This window comes from Argiope bruennichi, chromosome 6 (genome assembly GCF_947563725.1).
Source record: "Argiope bruennichi chromosome 6, qqArgBrue1.1, whole genome shotgun sequence".
Taxonomy (NCBI): domain Eukaryota; kingdom Metazoa; phylum Arthropoda; class Arachnida; order Araneae; family Araneidae; genus Argiope; species Argiope bruennichi.
In genome coordinates this window covers 66444394-66453862 of record NC_079156.1, presented here as the reverse complement: position 1 = coordinate 66453862, position 9469 = coordinate 66444394, and positions in this window count along the sequence as shown.

Below are 9469 nucleotides of genomic sequence, written 5' to 3'. Positions count from 1 at the left end.
GTGAATACTAACATTCTAGTTGGTAGAGAAATTCTTTTCATAGCTCTCCAATGTTATGTACAATTTTATATGCTTGCCATTTTAATCTCACTTTTTTTCTTAATTAAATGGGCATCTAAAAAAATGTCATCATATAAGAGAAAGAGACACGATAAATAATGAAATGCAAATAATTTTAATCAGGAAAGAAAAAAAACAAAAACAAGCTAAACAAATACATAAACAATATAACAAAAGCGAAGAGATGACTGATCAATAGCATCAAATCGCGCTAAGAATAAGATAAATCCCAGATTTCTGACGGATTCCTCCTATTCGAAATGGATTCTCCCTACCAAAATATGTTCCTATAGTTACCACCATAAACTTAGACGCTTGGTGGACAGACAGTAGAAAATTGAGTAAAATCCTAGATGGGCACACCTCTTGGTGACTTATTTGAAATCTCGCCAAGTTGACTACTAATTGAATATTTGTTATTATTATTATTTTTCAATTAAAAAGCGATACTTGAAAGCCAGAAACAATAATAAATAAAATATAATAAAAAATAAAATAATAAATACATAATAATAAAATAAATAAAATAAAAAATAAAATAAATATAATAAAAAATAAAATAAATAAAATAAAAAATAAAATAAATATAATAAAGATAAATAAAAAAAAATCTGTCTAGGTTGCCACATTGGCGACGTTACCGCCACTCATTTGGCGAGAATTCAAAAAGACGCCAAGAGGTGGGCTGTGCTAGGATCCACCCGGAAATTGAAAGTTTTAAAATAGGACAGAATATATATATATAATGAGCTTTTAAATAATGAGGATAATAACTCAGAACATTTGGTTGATTTTTAAAGTGAATATATTTAACCTTTTGTGTTTTAACATATTGTCCAATTACTAGAAGTACAATTTGTACATCACAAACAGTTGTATAATGTAGCAAAGTTTTAAGACAATTGGAGCGATCATAAAGGCCTCAAAGATAAGCACGGAGGACATTATTGCATTGATCAACAAATATCCTGTGAAATGAAAACTATTTCACAGGATATTATTTTTAGCTTCAAACTTCAATTAATCGAATTTACTGCTCCCAATAGTAACAAATATAAAGAAATTTCACTCATATGTTACATGAGTTGCACATTTTAGGATAAACAGACAAAGATGGGATTAGAAAATTTACTATATAAAAAGAACTTGAATTTCTATGCTTTGTAATTTCTCAAAAATTGGTAAATGCATTAATTTTAGAGCATAAAGGACATCATAATAGAAAATATTTACTGATTTAGGATACCTCAGTTTTCATTATTTACCAGCCATTTGCAATAAAATGTACATAGTGCAGAAAAATTAATAAATATATTTGTATTATATAGCCTTTTCATATGATTTTTAAAATTATGGTTTCATTCAAATGGAAGAGATAGCCATATAAGCTTCTAAGATAATATAACTACTATGGTAATGTATTTCTTTACAAATAAATTTCTTAAATTATTTGCAAATTCATTTTGTAATGAAGATGACAGAATAACTATGATTTCTGAATGCTATTTTCAATGAATAATCATACATAAATATACTGAAATGAAAACTACATGTTTAAACAAAAAAACATTTTCCAGATACAAAACATTTTAAGACTTTTTTATATTTACAAAATTTTTATTATATTAAAAAAAAAAGCATGCAGCCATCACCTCATCACCTACATGCACACACTGACTTCCTACACATGCTCTACATCTATAACAAGTTTGTTATTTTTTCTCTCTAAGTCAATAATATTTTCAGAAAGATATTAGAAACATATTTCCTAGGGCTACTTGCATTTTAATTGCTAGCAGTAATTAACTATGAAAGATTACAAGCATTCATAACAAGGTTCTTTCATAACTAAAATTTTATTATGTTTATCAATGACTCCTAGTTTATGAGTAAGTACACTTCATGCAAATGCTCTTGCTTGAAAACAGGAATTAGTTCATATCATGTCATTCAAAATTTATAAATGCAATAATTTATTTATAAATAAATGAATAAAAAAATGAAATAACTGAATTTATTAATGCAATATTAAATTACATTCATAAAATGTTTCAATTACTTTAAGTTTTAAAAATCCTTTTTTGTTTGAATTTTATAAGTTAATTTTCCAACCTTAAGTTATTTATAACTGCTATTAAGACACAATGTTTTAAAAGTATAACATAAATTCAGTGGTAATTAATGGTATAAAATAATTGGTATAATTTGGTATAGAGAAATAAAAAAAAATATGTGAAATAATAAATTATTTATAAAATGTTAAAAATTGCATATTATTATTATTACTGTATACAAAAGTCAATACAGATTCCCAAAATGTGTGAATGGAAGAAATTTTTGAAATGCCAGATGACATAATTTCTTATCAAAAAGAATTATACACAGGTAATTATTATATATATATATCAAAATTATTATATAATTGATATATAGATATCAAAATTGTTTGCAAAAAATTAGAACTATACTGATTGTACATAATATATATATCATTAAAAGATATCATTTAAAACAATTTTAAAAATGCTTTCTAGTATACTTCAAATGTAAATAGAATCAATAACAAATACTATAATCAGGATACTTTACAGTCATAAAGCTACTCTTGTTTCTTTAAAAGAAATGTTAGTTTGATAAAAAGCTGTATGTTGTTGACGTTTAACTTTTGTCTGAACATGAAAATGCATTTTTAAATTTTCAGCACACTTTCAATTTTTCTTTTTCATGAATAACTTTATGGCGGATTAGGCGATACTTTTTCGCAAATCCTTTGCCACATATATCACATTCAAAGATTATATTTTTAGCCTGCAAAATTGTTTCAGAAATGTCTTCGTAGTGTTTGTGAAGCTCTTCTTCAGTATGTGTACGCAAATGTTCCTCCACGCTAAACTTCCGAGTAAATGCTTTCTGGCATATTTCACACTTGTAAGGTTTTTCTTCTGTATGTGAACGTAAATGAGTTCTTAAAGAGGATAAATTAGAAAATGTTTTGCTACATATAATGCATTCATGTGGTCTTTCATTTGTGTGTATTAACATATGCCTTTTTAAATTACACATTTGAACAAATGCTTTATCACAAATTACACATTTATGCGGCTTTTCATTTGTATGTCTGAACCTGTGAGCTTTCAAACCATTTTTTTGAGAAAAGGCTTTTCCACACACTTCACATAAATAAGGTTTTTCTTTCGAATGAAGTAAGATATGAGCTTTTAAATTCGCCATTTTTACAAATTTTTGGCCACACACTGCACATTCACATTGCTTTACGTTTGTGTGTATTATTAAATGGCGTTTCAATTGACACCTCTGAGAAAAAGAAAATCCACAGATTTTACAGGCGTGCATTTTATCCATTATATGTATCAGTAGTTCTAATTTATCACACTACAACTTTCGGTTTCATGCACAAATTACATGGATATTACCTCCTTCGTAGATGGTCGCCAAGAAGTAAACAAAGCGAGCGATAAATCATTGATATCGGAAACCACGACCTCGGAGGTCGTGCGGAAACCCACTCGTTTCGTGACCTCTGAGTCTTTCGGAGGTCACGCTCGTTCAGGAGGTCGTGGCTCGTTTCCTCATTTTGAGTGTTACGCACCGTTCATCTTTTAGGTTAAACGGTTCTTTCGTATTGAACAGGTTCATGATGTTCTAGCTTTTGTGTAGTAACTTGAAAATGCGTTCTAAAATTACACTGCTAATGGGGAAACAATGTGGATGCGTCTTGGTATAGTTAGAAATTATAATAGAAATATTGAAAAAGATAAATTTTAGAGGAAGGAGAGAATAATTTAGTTGATAAGGACTTTTCAGGATCTTGCGTTTCAGAGGTTTTCGGATGTGTCCAGCATTTATTTTATTTCTTTGTTTTCTTTTGTGTCTTTCTATAAAAATTTATAGAGTTCTTTTTGATAAATTCTTTGAGAGGAAGATAAATAAATAACATCTTTTTTTAAAACCAGTGTTTGTCATAAACCATTTTGCATTAAAAATTCTTCAAATTGTGTCGCCTTACTGATGTTCTCTAGGAGACTGTGCAAATGTATTAATAATTATTTCCACATCCAAATAATAAAGAAGAAATTTAATAACTCATTTTCATCTGGAAGCAATATATAAAGTTCCAAGATTTCCTCAGATAATGAATTTCTTAACCAATTCTTAATGACCTTTAGTTTTCAAAATGTCCTTTCACAAAGCAGTGGATGCTTACAGGGTGTAGATGACCTTTATAAAGTTAATAAAGGTTGTCATGTGATTTATCATAAAGTGAGTTTGATGGTAAAATCTTTAATTATGAACTTTGTACAAGCGTCACACTTTCCAAAATTATTGTAACTAGGATTCATTAAGTTATCCTGAATATTTCAAATTGCCCAGCTTGGTTCTCGTGTTGTTTTGATCTTAATTTGGCATTTAAAAAAACATTTTGTGCATAATTTATAAGAATTTTTTTTATTTCATTGAAAATTAGATGAATTTTATTGTTAATCAAATCTGCTATTCCAGTGTTGCTTTTCTATTAAGAACATGAATGCGAAATCTCTTTTGATTATTGAGATATAAACTTCTTTTTGTGGATTCGCTTCTTCGCTTGGATTTGGAAGTTATAATTTATTGTTTTATTTCTGTGAAACTAGTTTATCTCTAAGGCCTCAATTTCAGGTGATTTTCGGGTCACGAGGGGTCAATAAGTTTGGACGAAAGTCAGACCCCTCACAGAAAAAATTCATTGTTTGAATCCCTGCCTGAGGGTGACGAGAAAGTCTTCATTTATAGTTAAAGAAAGGATTCCTCATTTCTTTTACTTTTTAAAAAATTCTTTTTGCTTATATTAACTTAATATTTCTATTAATTTGGTTAAGTTAATATGTGTTTTAGTAGCGCTTTAGTAATTAGCGCTCTCTACATACATTTGCATCGTTTTTAATTTTTTTTAGTTTTTTTATGATTTGATTCAGAAATAATTTTTTAATTGAAATTTCATAATGTTTGTATTTTTGATTAACTTCTTAGAAGATAACTCCATTTCTTTGCGGAAGTCTGCTTGGTAAGAATTTTAATCTTTGCAGACTTAGAGAAACCGCAACTCCTTATTTATTGTCAATGTGTTTATTTATTGTATTATTATTATAAACAGCAACAACTTGTGATGGTAACTTCATAAGCCACATAACAACCTCCGGAAAGGAGTGTACACTTTTGTCTAGTGGCTTTGTTACTCGGCTATGAGCCCTAACGTTGCGAGTTCGAACCTCAACCTGCACATTGGTGACCCTGGGTCTGAACAACCGCATCCTTCGTTCAGCTGTCGTGACTCCATCTACCGGCAGCAACCGCCCGCCATAACGTTTGGCGCGATAACAACGTTCGTCGCTCGCCATAACTGGTGCGATAAACTCCACCGACTCACTGGTGGGGGAGTATTGTGGTGGTAACTTCATAAGCCAGATAACAACCTCCGGAAAGGAGTGTACGCTTTTGTCTAGTGTCTTTGTTACTCGGCTGTGAGCCCTAACGTTGAGAGTTCGAACCTCAACCTGCACAAACTTTTATCCAAAGGAACGTCGTTTTGCCACATAATAATAACATGGAATAAAGTACAAAAGCAAATAATTGTATAATTTTCCTCATGTGAAATAAAATTGTGGGCAATAATGCTGAAACCAAATCATAGTAGCAAAATAATATAAGTAATTTGGTGTACTTAAATCATTGCATTTTTGAGTTATTGCGTTTACATGTTTCTGATCGACAGACGGTCCACCTCTTATTGGATTTGGATGAAAAGTTGAAAGGTGTCTATACTATAGATGTTAAATCGGTGCACCGAATTTTATATATCTAGCTCTCTTCGTTTTGTAATTATCGTGTTCAATTATATTCGAACAGCTGGACCGACAGACTTCTATGAAGGTATTTTACTCAAAATTTGATAGAAATCTACAATTTTGGTGTAAAATGCCTTATAATAAATTTCATTCGTTTAGCTAAAATCGTGTTTGAGTTATCTTTGTCACAAACAAACATTTTTTTTTTTCTAAAAAAGGAAATTTTCTTCTTTGATTGTAATACTTTCTCTATATTTCGCATACGAGAAAGAAAAAAAAAATGTGATTATTGAATGCGCGAGGGAATATTTTTGAAACTTATCTCTGAAAACACCAAAATTAAGTTTAATTTTTAATTAATGAATTGACTAATATTTTCTTACATTTATAGATTATAGATTTACATAAATTATAGATTTATAGATTTACTTTATATATTATTATTCGAGAAAAATAATTAAACGTAATCTAATAATGGATGTAGATATAGTGATTACTTACTTTTATTAAAATTTAACAAAATTAAAACTTAACTTATTTTTGATGTTCAAATTTTGTAATCAGTTGTTATCCAAAAGAATTAAAACTAAGCGAAATTAAGGAAAAATAATGGACAGAAATCTACTTGGATACTAAAGTAGAGATTTCTAACGGTAAAACTTTAGAAAATATTTACATTTAAAGAGAAGAGTTTGAATTCAAAGTAATGAAACTGTTTAATCCCTTTAAAATATAAATCGATTTTCGGGTACTATTAACCGCATGACAAGGTTTAATCGCAAAAGAACTCCCCAAGCATGGCAGTTGGATTCAGTAAAAATGTTATAATCACACCAAAAGTTAATATTTCTTAACTATTATTAGAGAATTCCAAAATGCCAAGCAAGACGTTCTCTGTTACGACGCCTTTATTAGAGAGTATGCGAGAAAGTTTTGAGTGACCACTCCTACTGGTTTAAGTAGTTCATAAAAAAATTAACTTTCATTTTATCGTAAATACTCAAGGCGCGCAAGGGTCGTCGGAACGGGGCATTATTAGGACGATGCTTCTCAACGCCATGCAACATTTACTCATGTTTTCCACAACTTCTTTATTTCACAAGAAGATTGTTGTTCTGCTGGCAAGTTCTCTTTCTGTTCCAATTCTTTTGGCAAAATCTCCTCCGTAGCTTTTTACTGTGACACAGAATGCATTTCCATAAATTTTTCGGTAATTCTTGGTAGGTTTTCCCATCAGCTCATTCGATGTTACTGCTATCCACTTTTAACCCATAAACGTGGCCATGGTATATTCTTGTCAATTAAGGCTTCACATGTACTTATTTAAATTTTTTGGTATCCTTTCGACAACATTATCCGATTAAAATTTCTCTTGAAACAAGCGCTTCATACAAACTGATACAGGCCAGTCCAGCATGTGACATTCGGTATCTCCTTACCTTCTGTAAAACATTGCGTATTAAGCATGTTATAATTCTTTTAACATTTTGTTTTGCTCGTTATGAACAAAACAAAACAAGCAAAGTGTTCGTTAAGGTAGGTTTGGCTATATACTTGAACAGACTGATGATTATTCAAATTAAAAAAAAAAAATATTTGATATTTTGGATTTGGATAAAATTTCAAATGTAGTCTCTAAAATTCTATTCATAAAATATAAAAATACAGAGAACAGAGCCATTAATATTTTAGTTGTACAATCAGAAAAAAAATTATATTTTAATATCTAAAGGTATTTGATTTTTAAAATCTAAAATAAATATTTGATCTAAAAAGTGGGGGTGGGGAGGAAATAAGAAATTTAATAAAATCATATTATTTAGTTATTGAACAACTTGTTCATATATGCTTGTTTCTTTAGTGGGATTTCAATAAAAGCAGAAATTACTATCATCAAGAGACTAACCACAAAATTGATTACTTTCTTTTAAACATATTGTTCTTTCCTGATACTTACACTGAAGTCCAGAGCAAAAATTCAGTTTACAGAATTTAAAACCAAGTAACTAATTATATTTTCTATATTAAATAATTACATTTTAATCATGAAATTAAGTTTAATACTGAGAACTACTTTGTCCAGTTAGTTATAGGATACACACTAGTACATATTGAGGCTTGGAGACAATATTGATTTCTTGATATATATCTTTAAAAATAATACTTTTTTTTCTATTTATTAACTCAATTTAAAAACATATAATTACATTTTTAATACAAATTAATAGTAATTAATTTTGAACCAGGATGCACTTTGGAGGAAGAAATCAAATTAAAAAATGTTCTTTAATAGCTTGTCTTCCATTTTTATAGTAAAAATTGCTAAAATCAAGTCTAATTTGTGCATTAAATGCAAAAACAAAACATCTGGAACCAGAATTTTACTAGTCACACTTGCACCAAAGTGCATAATGAAAAAATAGATATAAGCTGAAAACCATTTTTCCTTAGAATGTAACCAAATGCCACTAAGTATTAAAAATTCAATTTATTATTAGATGTTTCCAAATCTCTGTAAAATTTAACGAGTTTTGGATATGTTTTTCAGATGATAAGAACAATAGAAGATATTTACTGAGAAAGGAAATCTTAGATTTTATTATTTGTTCAGATATTTATCAGAAAATGTATTAAATTCAGGAAAATAAATAGTTCAATCACATCAAATTACATATCTATATCATGTTTCAAATAATGCTTTTTATGTTACCGTAATATATTTTTAAAAATAATTAATTTTTTCACCTCCCTTCTGACAAACTAACAGATGTTATTTCAGTATTTATCAATTCATCATGAGCAAAACCAATGTATATAAACTTAAATGCAAATAGATAATTAAATGTAAAATTAAAAAAAATATGCACTTAAAATTTACTGTAGAATCCCTTTTGTATAATTAAACATACTAAAATTTTGCACATAATGTTGCTATGGTAACAACTGTAACAAAGCCAAAAAAAAAAAAAAAATGGAAAAATTGATAGATGTAAATTAAATAATTTGCTTGTAGATAAGATCTTCTAATCTTGGAAAAATTCTTCTTTGTTTTGAAATTTTAGACAGCCATTTTATTTAAATAAAAATAATAAATAGAATATAAATATACTTTAATATAGCTTCCTAAGAGAAACTTTGGAGAAATTGGGATTACACTGATAGTGAATATTACAGGTATGATATATTGAGACAAATAAAAAAAATTGTTCTAAATATATTGTGTGGATAATTTTGTTTATATATCATAAAAGTTCTGAATTAAAATCTACAAAAATATTTCATCACATACAAGTCTCAGCTTTTTTTTTTCTAATAGATAATTTAATTCCACAGTATTATTTTGAGAAAATGTTGTGCGATATTCCTGAAGTTTCACTTCTGAATGTGTGTCTAAATGCTTATTCAAATTATACTTTCTAGAAAAACTTTTGCAACATATTTCACATTTATGAAGTTTTTCTTTTTCATGTGTAAGTTTGTGACGTTTTAAATGGTAACTTTTTGAAAATTCTCTGCCACACATATCACATGCAAAATCTTTTTTTTTCAGTATGCAAAATCATGTC